The sequence below is a fragment of the Stegodyphus dumicola genome, chromosome 2, assembly GCF_044657685.1.
Source record: "Stegodyphus dumicola isolate Sdum_Otavi_A_Nest chromosome 2, ASM4465768v1".
NCBI lineage: Eukaryota > Metazoa > Arthropoda > Arachnida > Araneae > Eresidae > Stegodyphus > Stegodyphus dumicola.
Window position 1 is genome coordinate 287,777,870 of NC_140769.1, and position 18,661 is coordinate 287,796,530.

Consider the following 18,661-nt stretch of genomic DNA (forward strand, 5'->3'; position numbering starts at 1 on the left):
GTAGGTAAATCTAGGGTGCTCTTTCACACCAAAATTTGCGACATTCTATCGAACCGTTTCGGAGATATTCGCGAGTATTTGTTTTAACATTACGGCGAAAAGGCCCGGACCCCCATGGTGAGCCGCGATTGGCGAGCATGGGGAGGAAGGCCGAAACCCTGTTAGGCTACGTTTCAAATTTCAAGTCGGTCGGACAATTAGGGCCCGAGATATGGGGAGTCAAAATTTGGCCCATTTCCGTGACAATTGGGGCGGCCCTCATCGAAATTTCGGTCGCTTGCGCCGGGGTCAAAAATTGAGCTACGAGAAAACGCTTGCGGGGGATTGTTCATGTGTCTCAATGGGAAATACTGTGTGAGCGGTTTGAAATTCGGTGCAACGGTTATAGGTAATTGTCGCGGCCGAAATGTGTCAAATTCGTGAAATTTGACCCTATGAAAGTCGGGCCCTATTAGGCCTGGAGACAAACATTCTTTTTTAAATTCATGTACTTTTCGAGAGCAACATTTTGGCTATCTCGGATTTTTAAAATTCGCGAATGGAGTTTCTGTAGGGTATTTCCGTTCGATTTTTGGGCTATTTTTTAAAAATTGAAAAATTCGCCATAAAAAAACTATGGAAGCTAGGACCACCTAATTTGGAGGGTTTGTAGGTAAATCTAGGGTGCACTTTCACACCAAAATTTGCGACATTCTATCGAACCGTTTCGGAGATATTCGCGAGTTTTTGTTTTAACATTACGGCGAAAAGGCCCGGACCCCCCATGGTGAGCCGCGATTGGCCAGCATAGGGAGGAAGGCCGAAACCCTGTTAGGCCACGTTTCAAATTTCAAGTCGATCGGACAATTAGAGCCCGAGATATGGGGGGTCAAAGTTTGGCCCATTTCCGTTACCATTGGGGCGGCCCTCATCGAAATTTCGGTCGCTTGCACCGGGGTCAAAAATTGAGCTACGAGAAAACGCTTGCGGGGGATTGTTCATGTGTCTCAATGGGAAGTACTGTGCGAGCGGTTTGAAATTCGGTGCAACGGTTATAGGTAATTGTCGCGGCCGAAATATGTCAAATTCGTGAACTTAGACCCTATGAAAGTGGGGTCCTATTGGGCCTAGAGACAAACCTTTTTTTTAAAATTCATGTACTCTTGGAGAGCAACATTTTGGCTATCTCGGATTTTTAAAATTCGCGAATGGAGTTTCTGTAGGGAATTTCCGTTCGATTTTTGGGCTATTTTTTAAAACTTCAAAAATTCGCCAAAAAAAACTATGGAAGCTAGGACCACCAAATTTGGAGGGTTTGTAGGTAAATCTAGGGTGCTCTTTCACACCAAAATTTGCGACATTCTATCGAACCGTTTCGGAGATATTCGCGAGTTTTTGTTTTAACATTACGGCGAAAAGGCCCGGACACCCCCTTGTGAGCCGCGATTGGCGAGCATGGGGAGGATGGCCGAACCCTGTTATGCCACGTTTCAAATTTTAAGTCGATCCGACAATTAGGGCCCGAGATATGGGGCGTCAAAATTTGGCCCATTTCCGTGACAACTGGGGCGGCCCTCATCGAAATTTCGGTCGCTTGCGCCGGGGTCAAAAATTGAGCTACGAGAAAACGCTTGCGGGGGATTGTTCATGTGTCTCAATGGGAAATACTGTGTAAGCGGTTTGAAATTCGGTGCAACGGTTATAGGTAATTGACGCGGCCGAAATGTGTCAAATTCGTGAAATTTGACCCTATGAAAGTCGGGCCCTATTGGGCCTGGAGACAAACCTTTTTTTTTAAATTGATGTACTCTTCGAGAGCAACATTTTGGCTATCTCGGATTTTTAAAATTCGCGAATGGAGTTTCTGTAGGGTATTTCCGTTTCATTTTTGGTCTATTTTTAAAACTTTCAAAAATTCGCCATTAAAAAACTATGGAAGCTAGGACCACCTAATTTGGAGAGTTTGTAGGTAAATCTAGGGCGCCCTTTCACACCAAAATTTGCGACATTCTATCGAACCGTTTCGGAGATATTCGCGAGTTTTTGTTTTAACATTACGGCGAAAAGGCCCGGACCCCCCCTGGTGAGCCGCGATTGGCGAGCATGGGGAGGAAGGCCGAAACCCTGTTAGGCTACGTTTCAAATTTCAAGTCGGTCGGACAATTAGGGCCCGAGATATGGGGAGTCAAAATTTGGCCCATTTCCGTGACAATTGGGGCGGCCCTCATCGAAATTTTGGTCGCTTGCGCCGGGGTCAAAAATTGAGCTACGAGAAAACGCTTGCGGGGGATTGTTCATGTGTCTCAATGGGAAGTACTGTGCGAGCGGTTTGAAATTCGGTGCAACGGTTATAGGTAATTGTCGCGGCCGAAATATGTCAAATTCGTGAACTTAGACCCTATGAAAGTGGGGTCCTATTGGGCCTAGAGACAAACCTTTTTTTTAAAATTCATGTACTCTTGGAGAGCAACATTTTGGCTATCTCGGATTTTTAAAATTCGCGAATGGAGTTTCTGTACGGAATTTCCGTTCGATTTTTGGGCTATTTTTTAAAACTTCAAAAATTCGCCAAAAAAAAACTATGGAAGCTAGGACCACCAAATTTGGAGGGTTTGTAGGTAAATCTAGGGTGCTCTTTCACACCAAAATTTGCGACATTCTATCGAACCGTTTCGGAGATATTCGCGAGTTTTTGTTTTAACATTACGGCGAAAAGGCCCGGACACCCCCTTGTGAGCCGCGATTGGCGAGCATGGGGAGGATGGCCGAACCCTGTTATGCCACGTTTCAAATTTTAAGTCGATCCGACAATTAGGGCCCGAGATATGGGGCGTCAAAATTTGGCCCATTTCCGTGACAATTGGGGCGGCCCTCATCGAAATTTCGGTCGCTTGCGCCGGGGTCAAAAATTGAGCTACGAGAAAACGCTTGCGGGGGATTGTTCATGTGTCTCAATGGGAAATACTGTGTAAGCGGTTTGAAATTCGGTGCAACGGTTATAGGTAATTGACGCGGCCGAAATGTGTCAAATTCGTGAAATTTGACCCTATGAAAGTCGGGCCCTATTGGGCCTGGAGACAAACCTTTTTTTTTAAATTGATGTACTCTTCGAGAGCAACATTTTGGCTATCTCGGATTTTTAAAATTCGCGAATGGAGTTTCTGTAGGGTATTTCCGTTTCATTTTTGGTCTATTTTTAAAACTTTCAAAAATTCGCCATTAAAAAACTATGGAAGCTAGGACCACCTAATTTGGAGAGTTTGTAGGTAAATCTAGGGCGCCCTTTCACACCAAAATTTGCGACATTCTATCGAACCGTTTCGGAGATATTCGCGAGTTTTTGTTTTAACTTTACGACGAAAAGGCCCGGACCCCCCCTGGTGAGCCGCGATTGGCGAGCATGGGGAGGAAGGCCGAAACCCTTTTTGGTCACGTTTCAAATTTCAAGTCGATTGGACAATTAGGGCCCGAGATATGGGGGGTCAAAATTTGGCTCATTTCCATGACCATTGGGGCGGCCCTCATCGAAATTTCGGTCGCTTGCACCGGGGTCAAAAATTGAGCTACGAGAAAACGCTTGCGGGTGTTTGTTCATGTGTCTCAATGGGAAGTACTGTGCGAGCGGTTTGAAATTCGGTGCAACGGTTATAGGTAATTGTCGCGGCCGAAATATGTCAAATTCGTGAAATTTGACCCTATGAAAGTCGGGCCCTTTTGGGCCTGGAGACAAACCTTTTTTTTTAAATTGATGTACTCTTCGAGAGCAACATTTTGGCTATCTCGGATTTTTAAAATTCGCGAATGGAGTTTCTGTAGGGAATTTCCGTTCGATTTTTGGGCTATTTTTAAAACTTTCAAAAATTCGCATTAAAAAAACTATGGAAGCTAGGACCACCAAATTTGGAGGGTTTGTAGGTAAATCTAGGGTGCTCTTTCACACCAAAATTTGCGACATTCTATCGAACCGTTTCGGAGATATTCGCGAGTTTTTGTTTTAACATTACGGCGAAAAGGCCCGGACACCCCCTTGTGAGCCGCGATTGGCGAGCATGGGGAGGGTGGCCGAACCCTGTTATGCCACGTTTCAAATTTTAAGTCGATCCGACAATTAGGGCCCGAGATATGGGGCGTCAAAGTTTGGCCATTTCCGTGACCATTGGGGCGGGCCCCCATCGAAATTTCGGTCGCTTGCGCCGGGGTCAAAAATTGAGCTACGAGAAGACGCTTGCGGTGGATTGTTCATGTGTCTCAATGGGAAGTACTGTGTGAGCGGTTTCAAATTCGGTGCAACGGTTATAGGTAATTGTCGCGGCCGAAATGTGTCAAATTCGTGAAATTTGACCCTATGAAAGTGGGGTCCTATTGGGCCTAGAGACAAACCTTTTTTTTTTTAAATTCATGTACTCTTCGAGAGCAACGTTTTGGCTATCTGGGATTTTTAAAATTCGCGAATGGAGTTTCTGTAGGGAATTTCCGTTCGAATTTTGGGCTATTTTTTAAACCTTCAAAAATTTGCCATAAAAAAATTTGGAAGCTAAGACCACCAAATTTGGAGGGTTTGTAGGTAAATCTAGTGTGCCTTTTCACACCAAAATTTGCGACATTCTATCGAAGCGTTTCGGAGATATTCGCGAGTATTTGTTTTAAAATTACGGCAAAAAGGCCCGGACCCCCCATGGTGAGCCGCGATTGGCGAGCATGGAGAGGAAGGCCGAAACCCTGTTAGGCCACGTTTCAAATTTCAAGTCGATCGGACAATTAGGGCCCGAGATATGGGGGGTCAAAATTTGGCCCATTTCCGTGACCATTGGGGCGGCCCTCATCGAAATTTCGGTCGCTTGCGCCGGGGTCAAAAATTGACCTACGAGAAAACGCTTGCGGGGGATTGTTGATGTGTCTCAATGGGAAGTACTGTGTGAGCGGTTTGAAATTCGGTGCAACGGTTATAGGTAATTGTCGCGGCCGAAATGTGTCAAATTCGTGAAATTTGACCCTATGAAAGTCGGGCCCTATTAGGCCTGGAGACAAACATTTTTTTTTAAATTGATGTACTTTTCGAGAGCAACATTTTGGATATCTCGGATTTTTAAAATTCGCGAATGGAGTTTCTGTAGGGAATTTCCATTCGATTTTTGGGCTATTTTTTAAACATTCAAAAATTCGCCATAAAAAAACTATGGAAGCTAGGACCACCTAATTTGGAGGGTTTGTAGGTAAATCTAGGGTGCCCTTTCACACCAAAATTTGCGACATTCTATCGAACCGTTTCGGAGATATTCGCGAGTTTTTGTTTTAAAATTACGGCGAAAAGGCAAGGATCCCCCTGGTGAGCCGCGATTGGCGAGCATGGGGAGGAAGGCCGAAACCCTGTTAGGCCACGTTTCAAATTTCATGTCGATCGGACAATTAGGGTGCGAGATATTAGGGGTCAAAGTTTGGCCCATTTCCGTTATCATTGGGGCGGCCCCCCATCGAAATTTCGGTCGCTTGCTAAGGGGTCAAAAATAGAGCTACGAGAAAACGCTTGCGGGGGATTGTTCATGTGTCTCAATGGGAAGTACTGAGTGAGCGGTTTGAAATTCGGTGCAACGGTTATAGGTAATTGTCGCGGCCGAAATGTGTCAAATTCGTGAAATTTGACCCTATGAAAGTGGGGTCCTATTGGGCCTAGAGACAAACCTTTTTTTTTTTAAATTCATGTACTCTTCGAGAGCAACGTTTTGGCTATCTGGGATTTTTAAAATTCGCGAATGGAGTTTCTGTAGGGAATTTCCGTTCGAATTTTGGGCTATTTTTTAAACCTTCAAAAATTTGCCATAAAAAAACTATGGAAGCTAAGACCACAAAATTTGGAGGGTTTGTAGGTAAATCTAGGGTGCCCTTTCACACCTAGATTTGCGACATTCTATCGAACCGTTTCGGAGATATTCGCGAGTATTTGTTTTAACATTACGGCAAAAAGGCCCGGACCCCCCATGGTGAGCCGCGATTGGCGAGCATGGAGAGGAAGGCCGAAACCCTGTTAGGCCACGTTTCAAATTTCAAGTCGATTGGACAATTAGGGCCCGAGATATGAGGGTTCAAAATTTGGCCCATTTCCGTGACCATTGGGGCGGGCCTCATCGAAATTTCGGTCGCTTGCGCCGGGGTCAAAAATTGAGCTACGAGAAAACGCTTGCGGGGGGATTGTTCATGTGTCTCAATGGGAAGTACTGTGTGAGCGGTTTGAAATTCGGTGCAACGGTTATAGGTAATTGTCGCGGCCGAAATGTGTCAAATTCGTGAAATTTGACCCTATGAAAGTGGGGTCCTATTGGGCCTAGAGACAAACCTTTTTTTTTAAAATTCATGTACTCTTGGAGAGCAACATTTTGGCTATCTCGGATTTTTAAAATTCGCGAATGGAGTTTCTGTAGGGAATTTCCGTTCGATTTTTGGGCTATTTTTTATACCTTCAAAAATTCGCCATAAAAAAACTATGGAAGCTAGGACCACCAAATTTGGAGGGTTTGTAGGTAAATCTAGGGTGCCCTTTCACACCAAAATTTGCGACATTCTATCGAACCGTTTCGGAGATATTCGCGAGTATTTGTTTTAACATTAGGGCGAAAAGGCTAGGACCCCCATGGTGAGCCGCGATTGGCGAGCATGGGGAGGAAGGCCGAAACCCTTCTAGGTCACGTTTCAAATTTCAAGTCGATTGGACAATTAGGGCCCGAGATATGGGGGGTCAAAATTTGGCCCATTTCCATGACCATTGGGGCGGCCCTCATCGAAATTTCGGTCGCTTGGACCGGGGTCAAAAATTGAGCTACGAGAAAACGCTTGCGGGGGATTGTTCATGTGTCTCAATGGGAAGTACTGTGCGAGCGGTTTGAAATTCGGTGCAACGGTTATAGGTAATTGTCGCGGCCGAAATGTGTCAAATTCGTGAAATTTCACCCTATGAAAGTCGGGCCCTATTGGGCCTGGAGACAAACCTTTTTTTTTAAATTGATGTACTCTTCGAGAGCAACATTTTGGCTATCTCGCATTTTTAAAATTCGCGAATGGAGTTTCTGTAGGGAATTTCCGTTCGATTTTTGGGCTATTTTTAAAAATTCGAAAATTCGCCATAAAAAAACTATGGAAGCTAGGACCACCAAATTTGGAGGGTTTGTAGGTAAATCTAGGGTGCTCTTTCACACCAAAATTTGCGACATTCTATCGAACCGTTTCGGAGATATTCGCGAGTTTTTGTTTTAACATTACGGCGAAAAGGCCCGGACACCCCCTTGTGAGCCGCGGTTGGCGAGCATGGGGAGGATGGCCGAACCCTGTTATGCCACGTTTCAAATTTTAAGTCGATCCGACAATTAGTGCCCGAGACATGGGGCGTCAAAGTTTGGCCCATTTCCGTGACCATTGGGGCGGGCCCCCATCGAAATTTCGGTCGCTTGCGCCGGGGTCAAAAATTGAGCTACGAGAAGACGCTTGCGGGGGATTGTTCATGTGTCTCAATGGGAAGTACTGTGCGAGCGGTTTGAAATTCGGTGCAACGGTTATAGGTAACTGTCGCGGCCGAAATGTGTCAAATTCGTGAAATTTCACCCTATGAAAGTCGTGTAATATTGGGCCTGGAGACAAACCTTTTTTTTAAATTGGAAGTACTCTTCGAGAACAACATTTTGGCTATCTCGGATTTTTAAAATTCGCGAATGGAGTTTCTGTAGGGTATTTCCGTTCGAATTTTGGGCTATTTTTTAAACCTTCAAAAATTCGCCATAAAAAACTATGGAAGCTAGGACCACCTAATTTGGAGGGTTTTTAGGTAAATCTAGGGTGCCCTTTCACACCAAAATTTGCGACATTCTATCGAACCGTTTCGGAGATATTCGCGAGTTTTTGTTTTAAAATTACGGCAAAAAGGCAAGGACCCCCCTGGTGAGCCGCGATTGGCGAGCATGGGGAGGAAGGCCGAAACCCTGTTAGGCCACGTTTCAAATTTCATGTCGATCGGACAATTAGGGCCCGAGATATGGGGGGTCAAATTTTGGCCCATTTCCGTTATCATTGGGGCGGCCCCCCATCGAAATTTCGGTCGCTTGCGAAGGGGTCAAAAATAGAGCTACGAGAAAACGCTTGCGGGGGATTGTTCATGTGTCTCAATGGGAAGTACTGTGTGATCGGTTTGAAATTCGGTGCAACGGTTATAGGTAATTGTCGCGGCCGAAATGTGTCAAATTCGTGAAATTTGACCCTATGAAAGTGGGGTCCTATTGGGCCTAGAGACAAACCTTTTTTTTTAAAATTCATGTACTCTTCGAGAGCAACGTTTTGGCTATCTGGGATTTTTAAAATTCGCGAATGGAGTTTCTGTAGGGAATTTCCGTTCGAATTTTGGGCTATTTTTTAAACATTCAAAAATTCGCCATAAAAAAACTATGGAAGCTAGGACCACCTAATTTGGAGGGTTTGTAGGTAAATCTAGGGTGCAGTTTCACACCAAAATTTGCGACATTCTATCGAACCTTTTCGGAGATATTTGCGAGTTTTTGTTTTAACATTACGGCGAAAAGGCCCGGACCCCCCATGGTGAACCGCGATTGGCGAGCATAGGGAGGAAGGCCGAAACCCTGTTAGGCCACGTTTCAAATTTCAAGTCGATCGGACAATTAGGGCCCGAGATATGGGGGGTGAAAATTTGGCCCATTTCCATGACCATTGGGGCGGCCCTCATCGAAATTTCGGTCGCTTGCACCGGGGTCAAAAATTGAGCTACGAGAAATCGCTTGCGGGGGATTGTTCATGTGTCTCAATGGGAAGTACTGTGCGAGCGGTTTGAAATTCGGTGCAACGGTTATAGGTAACTGTCGTGGCGGAAATGTGTCAAATTCGTGAAATTTGACCCTATGAAAGTCGGGCCCTATTGGGCCTGGAGACAAACCTTTTTTTTTAAATTGATGTACTCTTCGAGAGCAACATTTTGGCTATCTCGGATTTTTAAAATTCGCGAATGGAGTTTCTGTAGGGTATTTCCGTTTCATTTTTGGTCTATTTTTAAAACTTTCAAAAATTCGCCATTAAAAAACTATGGAAGCTAGGACCACCTAATTTGGAGAGTTTGTAGGTAAATCTAGGGCGCCCTTTCACACCAAAATTTGCGACATTCTATCAAACCGTTTCGGAGATATTCGCGAGTTTTTGTTTTAACATTACGGCGAAAAGGCCCGGACACCCCCTTGTGAGCCGCGATTGGCGAGCATGGGGAGGATGGCCGAACCCTGTTATGCCACGTTTCAAATTTTAAGTCGATCCGACAATTAGGGCCCGAGATATGGGGCGTCAAAGTTTGGCCATTTCCGTGACCATTGGGGCGGGCCCCCATCGAAATTTCGGTCGCTTGCGCCGGGGTCAAAAATTGAGCTACGAGAAGACGCTTGCGGTGGATTGTTCATGTGTCTCAATGGGAAGTACTGTGTGAGCGGTTTCAAATTCGGTGCAACGGTTATAGGTAATTGTCGCGGCCGAAATGTGTCAAATTCGTGAAATTTGACCCTATGAAAGTGGGGTCCTATTGGGCCTAGAGACAAACCTTTTTTTTTTAAATTCATGTACTCTTCGAGAGCAACGTTTTGGCTATCTGGGATTTTTAAAATTCGCGAATGGAGTTTCTGTAGGGAATTTCCGTTCGAATTTTGGGCTATTTTTTAAACCTTCAAAAATTTGCCATAAAAAAATTTGGAAGCTAAGACCACCAAATTTGGAGGGTTTGTAGGTAAATCTAGTGTGCCTTTTCACACCAAAATTTGCGACATTCTATCGAAGCGTTTCGGAGATATTCGCGAGTATTTGTTTTAAAATTACGGCAAAAAGGCCCGGACCCCCCATGGTGAGCCGCGATTGGCGAGCATGGAGAGGAAGGCCGAAACCCTGTTAGGCCACGTTTCAAATTTCAAGTCGATCGGACAATTAGGGCCCGAGATATGGGGGGTCAAAATTTGGCCCATTTCCGTGACCATTGGGGCGGCCCTCATCGAAATTTCGGTCGCTTGCGCCGGGGTCAAAAATTGACCTACGAGAAAACGCTTGCGGGGGATTGTTGATGTGTCTCAATGGGAAGTACTGTGTGAGCGGTTTGAAATTCGGTGCAACGGTTATAGGTAATTGTCGCGGCCGAAATGTGTCAAATTCGTGAAATTTGACCCTATGAAAGTCGGGCCCTATTAGGCCTGGAGACAAACATTTTTTTTTAAATTGATGTACTTTTGGAGAGCAACATTTTGGATATCTCGGATTTTTAAAATTCGCGAATGGAGTTTCTGTAGGGAATTTCCATTCGATTTTTGGGCTATTTTTTAAACTTTCAAAAATTCGCCATAAAAAAACTATGGAAGCTAGGACCACCTAATTTGGAGGGTTTGTAGGTAAATCTAGGGTGCCCTTTCACACCAAAATTTGCGACATTCTATCGAACCGTTTCGGAGATATTCGCGAGTTTTTGTTTTAAAATTACGGCGAAAAGGCAAGGACCCCCCTGGTGAGCCGCGATTGGCGAGCATGGGGAGGAAGGCCGAAACCCTGTTAGGCCACGTTTCAAATTTCATGTCGATCGGACAATTAGGGTGCGAGATATTAGGGGTCAAAGTTTGGCCCATTTCCGTTATCATTGGGGCGGCCCCCCATCGAAATTTCGGTCGCTTGCGAAGGGGTCAAAAATAGAGCTACGAGAAAACGCTTGCGGGGGATTGTTCATGTGTCTCAATGGGAAGTACTGAGTGAGCGGTTTGAAATTCGGTGCAACGGTTATAGGTAATTGTCGCGGCCGAAATGTGTCAAATTCGTGAAATTTGACCCTATGAAAGTGGGGTCCTATTGGGCCTAGAGACAAACCTTTTTTTTTTAAATTCATGTACTCTTCGAGAGCAACGTTTTGGCTATCTGGGATTTTTAAAATTCGCGAATGGAGTTTCTGTAGGGAATTTCCGTTCGAATTTTGGGCTATTTTTTAAACCTTCAAAAATTTGCCATAAAAAAACTATGGAAGCTAAGACCACCAAATTTGGAGGGTTTGTAGGTAAATCTAGGGTGCCCTTTCACACCTAGATTTGCGACATTCTATCGAACCGTTTCGGAGATATTCGCGAGTATTTGTTTTAACATTACGGCAAAAAGGCCCGGACCCCCCATGGTGAGCCGCGATTGGCGAGCATGGAGAGGAAGGCCGAAACCCTGTTAGGCCACGTTTCAAATTTCAAGTCGATTGGACAATTAGGGCCCGAGATATGAGGGTTCAAAATTTGGCCCATTTCCGTGACCATTGGGGCGGGCCTCATCGAAATTTCGGTCGCTTGCGCCGGGGTCAAAAATTGAGCTACGAGAAAACGCTTGCGGGGGGATTGTTCATGTGTCTCAATGGGAAGTACTGTGTGAGCGGTTTGAAATTCGGTGCAACGGTTATAGGTAATTGTCGCGGCCGAAATGTGTCAAATTCGTGAAATTTGACCCTATGAAAGTCGGGCCCTATTAGGCCTGGAGACAAACCTTTTTTTTTAAATTGGAAGTACTCTTCGAGAACAACATTTTGGCTATCTCGGATTTTTAAAATTCGCGAATGGAGTTTCTGTAGAGTATTTCCGTTCGATTTTTGGGCTATTTTTTAAACCTTCAAAAATTCGCCATAAAAAAACTATGGAAGCTAGGACCACCTAATTTGGAGGGTTTGTAGGTAAATCTAGGGTGCACTTTCACACCAAAATTTGCGACATTCTATCGAACCGTTTCGGAGATATTCGCGAGTTTTTGTTTTAACATTACGGCGAAAAGGCCCGGACTCCCCATGGTGAGCCGCGATTGGCGAGCATAGGGAGGAAGGCCGAAACCCTGTTAGGTTACGTTTCAAATTTCAAGTCGATCGGACAATTAGAGCCCGAGATATGGGGGGTCAAAGTTTGGACCATTTCCGTCATCATTGGGGCGGCCCCCATGGAAATTTAGGTCGCCTGCGAAGGGGTCAAAAATGGAGCTACGAGAAAACGCTTCCGAGGGATTGTTCATGTGTCTCAATGGGAAGTACTGTGTGGGCGGTTTGAAATTCGTTGCAACGGTTATAGGTAATTGTCGCGGCCGAAATGTGTCAAATTCGTGAACTTTGACCCTATGAATGTGGGGTCCTATTGGGCCTAGAGACAAACCTTTTTTTTTAAAATTCATGTACTCTTGGAGAGCAACATTTTGGCTATCTCGGATTTTTAAAATTCGCGAATGGAGTTTCTGTAGGGAATTTCCGTTCGATTTTTGGGCTATTTTTTAAACCTTCAAAAATTCGCCATAAAAAAACTATGGAAGCTAGGACCACCAAATTTGGAGGGTTTGTAGGTAAATCTAGGGTGCCCTTTCACACCAAAATTTGCGACATTCTATCGAACCGTTTCGGAGATATTCGCGAGTATTTGTTTTAACATTAGGGCGAAAAGGCTAGGACCCCCATGGTGAGCCGCGATTGGCGAGCATGGGGAGGAAGGCCGAAACCCTTCTAGGTCACGTTTCAAATTTCAAGTCGATTGGACAATTAGGGCCCGAGATATGGGGGGTCAAAATTTGGCCCATTTCCATGACCATTGGGGCGGCCCTCATCGAAATTTCGGTCGCTTGGACCGGGGTCAAAAATTGAGCTACGAGAAAACGCTTGCGGGGGATTGTTCATGTGTCTCAATGGGAAGTACTGTGCGAGCGGTTTGAAATTCGGTGCAACGGTTATAGGTAATTGTCGCGGCCGAAATGTGTCAAATTCGTGAAATTTCACCCTATGAAAGTCGGGCCCTATTGGGCCTGGAGACAAACCTTTTTTTTTAAATTGATGTACTCTTCGAGAGCAACATTTTGGCTATCTCGCATTTTTAAAATTCGCGAATGGAGTTTCTGTAGGGAATTTCCGTTCGATTTTTGGGCTATTTTTAAAAATTCGAAAATTCGCCATAAAAAAACTATGGAAGCTAGGACCACCAAATTTGGAGGGTTTGTAGGTAAATCTAGGGTGCTCTTTCACACCTAAATTTGCGACATTCTATCGAACCGTTTCGGAGATATTCGCGAGTTTTTGTTTTAACATTACGGCGAAAAGGCCCGGACACCCCCTTGTGAGCCGCGGTTGGCGAGCATGGGGAGGATGGCCGAACCCTGTTATGCCACGTTTCAAATTTTAAGTCGATCCGACAATTAGTGCCCGAGACATGGGGCGTCAAAGTTTGGCCCATTTCCGTGACCATTGGGGCGGGCCCCCATCGAAATTTCGGTCGCTTGCGCCGGGGTCAAAAATTGAGCTACGAGAAGACGCTTGCGGGGGATTGTTCATGTGTCTCAATGGGAAGTACTGTGCGAGCGGTTTGAAATTCGGTGCAACGGTTATAGGTAACTGTCGCGGCCGAAATGTGTCAAATTCGTGAAATTTCACCCTATGAAAGTCGTGTAATATTGGGCCTGGAGACAAACCTTTTTTTTAAATTGGAAGTACTCTTCGAGAACAACATTTTGGCTATCTCGGATTTTTAAAATTCGCGAATGGAGTTTCTGTAGGGTATTTCCGTTCGAATTTTGGGCTATTTTTTAAACCTTCAAAAATTCGCCATAAAAAACTATGGAAGCTAGGACCACCTAATTTGGAGGGTTTTTAGGTAAATCTAGGGTGCCCTTTCACACCAAAATTTGCGACATTCTATCGAACCGTTTCGGAGATATTCGCGAGTTTTTGTTTTAAAATTACGGCAAAAAGGCAAGGACCCCCCTGGTGAGCCGCGATTGGCGAGCATGGGGAGGAAGGCCGAAACCCTGTTAGGCCACGTTTCAAATTTCATGTCGATCGGACAATTAGGGCCCGAGATATGGGGGGTCAAATTTTGGCCCATTTCCGTTATCATTGGGGCGGCCCCCCATCGAAATTTCGGTCGCTTGCGAAGGGGTCAAAAATAGAGCTACGAGAAAACGCTTGCGGGGGATTGTTCATGTGTCTCAATGGGAAGTACTGTGTGATCGGTTTGAAATTCGGTGCAACGGTTATAGGTAATTGTCGCGGCCGAAATGTGTCAAATTCGTGAAATTTGACCCTATGAAAGTGGGGTCCTATTGGGCCTAGAGACAAACCTTTTTTTTTAAATTCATGTACTCTTCGAGAGCAACGTTTTGGCTATCTGGGATTTTTAAAATTCGCGAATGGAGTTTCTGTAGGGAATTTCCGTTCGAATTTTGGGCTATTTTTTAAACATTCAAAAATTCGCCATAAAAAAACTATGGAAGCTAGGACCACCTAATTTGGAGGGTTTGTAGGTAAATCTAGGGTGCAGTTTCACACCAAAATTTGCGACATTCTATCGAACCTTTTCGGAGATATTTGCGAGTTTTTGTTTTAACATTACGGCGAAAAGGCCCGGACCCCCCATGGTGAACCGCGATTGGCGAGCATAGGGAGGAAGGCCGAAACCCTGTTAGGCCACGTTTCAAATTTCAAGTCGATCGGACAATTAGGGCCCGAGATATGGGGGGTGAAAATTTGGCCCATTTCCATGACCATTGGGGCGGCCCTCATCGAAATTTCGGTCGCTTGCACCGGGGTCAAAAATTGAGCTACGAGAAATCGCTTGCGGGGGATTGTTCATGTGTCTCAATGGGAAGTACTGTGCGAGCGGTTTGAAATTCGGTGCAACGGTTATAGGTAACTGTCGTGGCGGAAATGTGTCAAATTCGTGAAATTTGACCCTATGAAAGTCGGGCCCTATTGGGCCTGGAGACAAACCTTTTTTTTTTAAATTGATGTACTCTTCGAGAGCAACATTTTGGCTATCTCGGATTTTTAAAATTCGCGAATGGAGTTTCTGTAAGGAATTTCCGTTCGATTTTTGGGCTATTTTTTAAACATTCAAAAATTCGCCATAAAAAAACTATGGAAGCTAGGACCACCTAATTTGGAGGGTTTGTAGGTAAGTCTAGGGTGCACTTTCACACCAAAATTTGCGACATTCTATCGAACCGTTTCGGAGATATTTGCGAGTTTTTGTTTTAACATTACGGCGAAAAGGCCCGGACCCCCCCTGGTGAGCCGCGATTGGCGAGCATGGGGAGGAAGGCCGAAACCCTTTTAGGTCACGTTTCAAATTTCAAGTGGATTGGACAATTAGGGCCCGAGATATGGGGGGTCAAAATTTGGCCCATTTCCATGACCATTGGGGCGGGCCCCCATCGAAATTTCGGTCGCCTGCGCCGGGGTCAAAAATTGAGCTACGAGAAGACGCTTGCGGGGGATTGTTCATGTGTCTCAATGGGAAGTACTGTGTGAGCGGTTTGAAATTCGGTGCAACGGTTATTGGTAATTGTCGCGGCAGAAATGTGTCAAATTCGTGAACTTTGACCCTATGAAAGTCGGATCCTATTGGGCCTGGAGACAAACCTTTTTTTTTAAATTGGAAGTACTCTTCGAGAACAACATTTTGGCTATCTCGGATTTTTAAAATTCGCGAATGGAGTTTCTGTAGGGTATTTCCGTTCGATTTTTGGGCTATTTTTTAAACCTTCAAAAATTCGCCATAAAAAAACTATGGAAGCTAGGACCACCTAATTTGGAGGGTTTGTAGGTAAATATAGGGTGCCCTTTCACACCAAAATTTGCGACATTCTATCGAACCGTTTCGGAGATATCCGCGAGTTTTTGTTTTAAAATTACGGCGAAAAGGCACGGACCCCCCTGGTGAGCCGCGATTGGCGAGCATGGGGAGGAAGGCCGAAACCCTGTTAGGCCACGTTTCAAATTTCATGTCGATCGGACAATTAGGGCGCGAGATATGGGGGGTCAAAGTTTGGCCCATTTCCGTTACCATTGGGGGGGGGGCCCCATCGAAATTTCGGTCGCTTGCGAAGGGGTCAAAAATGGAGCTACGAGAAAACGCTTCCGGGGGATTGTTCATGTGTCTGAATGGGAAGTACTGTGTGGGCGGTTTGAAATTCGGTGCAACGGTTATAGGTAATTGTCGCGGCCGAAATGTGTCAAATTCGTGAACTTTGACCCTATGAAAGTCGGGTCCTATTGGGCCTGGAGACAAACCTTTTTTTTTAAATTGGAAGTACTCTTCGAGAACAACATTTTGGCTATCTCGGATTTTTAAAATTCGCGAATGGAGTTTCTGTAGGGTATTTCCGTTCGATTTTTGGGCTATTTTTTAAACCTTCAAAAATTCGCCATAAAAAAACTATGGAAGCTAGGACCACCTAATTTGGAGGGTTTGTAGGTAAATCTAGGGTACCCTTTCACACCAAAATTTGCGACATTTTATCGAACCGTTTCGGAGATATCCGCGAGTTTTTGTTTTAAAATTACGGCGAAAAGGCACGGACCCCCCTGGTGAGCCGCGGTTGGCGAGCATGGGGAGGAAGGCCGAAACCCTGTTAGGCCACGTTTCAAATTTCATGTCGATCGGACAATTAGGGCCCGAGATATGGGGGTCAAAGTTTGGCCCATTTCCGTTACCATTGGGGGGGGGCCCATCGAAATTTCGGTCGCTTGCGAAGGGGTCAAAAATGGAGCTACGAGAAAAAGCTTCCGGGGGATTGTTCATGTGTCTGAATGGGAAGTACTGTATGGGCGGTTTGAAATTCGGTGCAACGGTTATAGGTAATTGTCGCGGCCGAAATGTGTCAAATTCGTGAACTTTGACCCTATGAAAGTGGGGTCCTATTGGGCCTAGAGACAAACCTTTTTTTTAAAATTCATGTACTCTTGGAGAGCAACATTTTGGCTATCTCGGATTTTTAAAATTCGCGAATGGAGTTTCTGTAGGGAATTTCCGTTCGATTTTTGGGCTGTTTTTTAAACATTCAAAAATTCGCCATAAAAAAACTATGGAAGCTAGGACCACCAAATTTGGAGGGTTTGTAGGTAAATCTAGGGTGCCCTTTCACACCAAAATTTGCGACATTTTATCGAACCGTTTCGGAGATATTCGCGAGTATTTGTTTTAACATTACGGCGAAAAGGGCCCAGACCCCCATGGCGAGCCGCGATTCGCGAGCATGGGGAGGAAGGCCGAAACCCTGTTAGGTCACGTTTCAAATTTCAAGTCGATTGGACAATTAGGGCCCGAGATATGGGGGATCAAAATTTGGCCCATTTCCATGACCATTGGGGCGGCCCTCATCGAAACTTCGGTCGCTTGCGCCGGGGTCAAAAATTGAGCTACGAGAAAAGGCTTGCGGGGGATTGTTTATGTGTCTCAATGGGAAGTACTGTGTGAGCGGTTTGAAATTCGGTGCAACGGTTATAGGTAACTGTCGTGGCGGAAATGTGTCAAATTCGTGAAATTTGACCCTATGAAAGTCGGGCCCTATTGGGCCGGGAGACAAACCTTTTTTTTTTAAATTGATGTACTCTTCGAGAGCAACATTTTGGCTATCTCGGATTTTTAAAATTCGCGAATGGAGTTTCTGTAAGGAATTTCCGTTCGATTTTTGGGCTATTTTTTAAACATTCAAAAATTCGCCATAAAAAAACTATGGAAGCTAGGACCACCTAATTTGGAGGGTTTGTAGGTAAGTCTAGGGTGCACTTTCACACCAAAATTTGCGACATTCTATCGAACCGTTTCGGAGATATTTGCGAGTTTTTGTTTTAACATTACGGCGAAAAGGCCCGGACCCCCCCTGGTGAGCCGCGATTGGCGAGCATGGGGAGGAAGGCCGAAACCCTTTTAGGTCACGTTTCAAATTTCAAGTGGATTGGACAATTAGGGCCCGAGATATGGGGGGTCAAAATTTGGCCCATTTCCATGACCATTGGGGCGGGCCCCCATCGAAATTTCGGTCGCCTGCGCCGGGGTCAAAAATTGAGCTACGAGAAGACGCTTGCGGGGGATTGTTCATGTGTCTCAATGGGAAGTACTGTGTGAGCGGTTTGAAATTCGGTGCAACGGTTATTGGTAATTGTCGCGGCAGAAATGTGTCAAATTCGTGAACTTTGACCCTATGAAAGTCGGGTCCTATTGGGCCTGGAGACAAACCTTTTTTTTTAAATTGGAAGTACTCTTCGAGAACAACATTTTGGCTATCTCGGATTTTTAAAATTCGCGAATGGAGTTTCTGTAGGGTATTTCCGTTCGATTTTTGGGCTATTTTTTAAACCTTCAAAAATTCGCCATAAAAAAACTATGGAAGCTAGGACCACCTAATTTGGAGGGTTTGTAGGTAAATATAGGGTGCCCTTTCACACCAAAATTTGCGACATTCTATCGAACCGTTTCGGAGATATCCGCGAGTTTTTGTTTTAAAATTACGGCGAAAAGGCACGGACCCCCCTGGTGAGCCGCGATTGGCGAGCATGGGGAGGAAGGCCGAAACCCTGTTAGGCCACGTTTCAAATTTCATGTCGATCGGACAATTAGGGCGCGAGATATGGGGGGTCAAAGTTTGGCCCATTTCCGTTACCATTGGGGGGGGCCCCATCGAAATTTCGGTCGCTTGCGAAGGGGTCAAAAATGGAGCTACGAGAAAACGCTTCCGGGGGATTGTTCATGTGTCTGAATGGGAAGTACTGTGTGGGCGGTTTGAAATTCGGTGCAACGGTTATAGGTAATTGTCGCGGCCGAAATGTGTCAAATTCGTGAACTTTGACCCTATGAAAGTCGGGTCCTATTGGGCCTGGAGACAAACCTTTTTTTTTAAATTG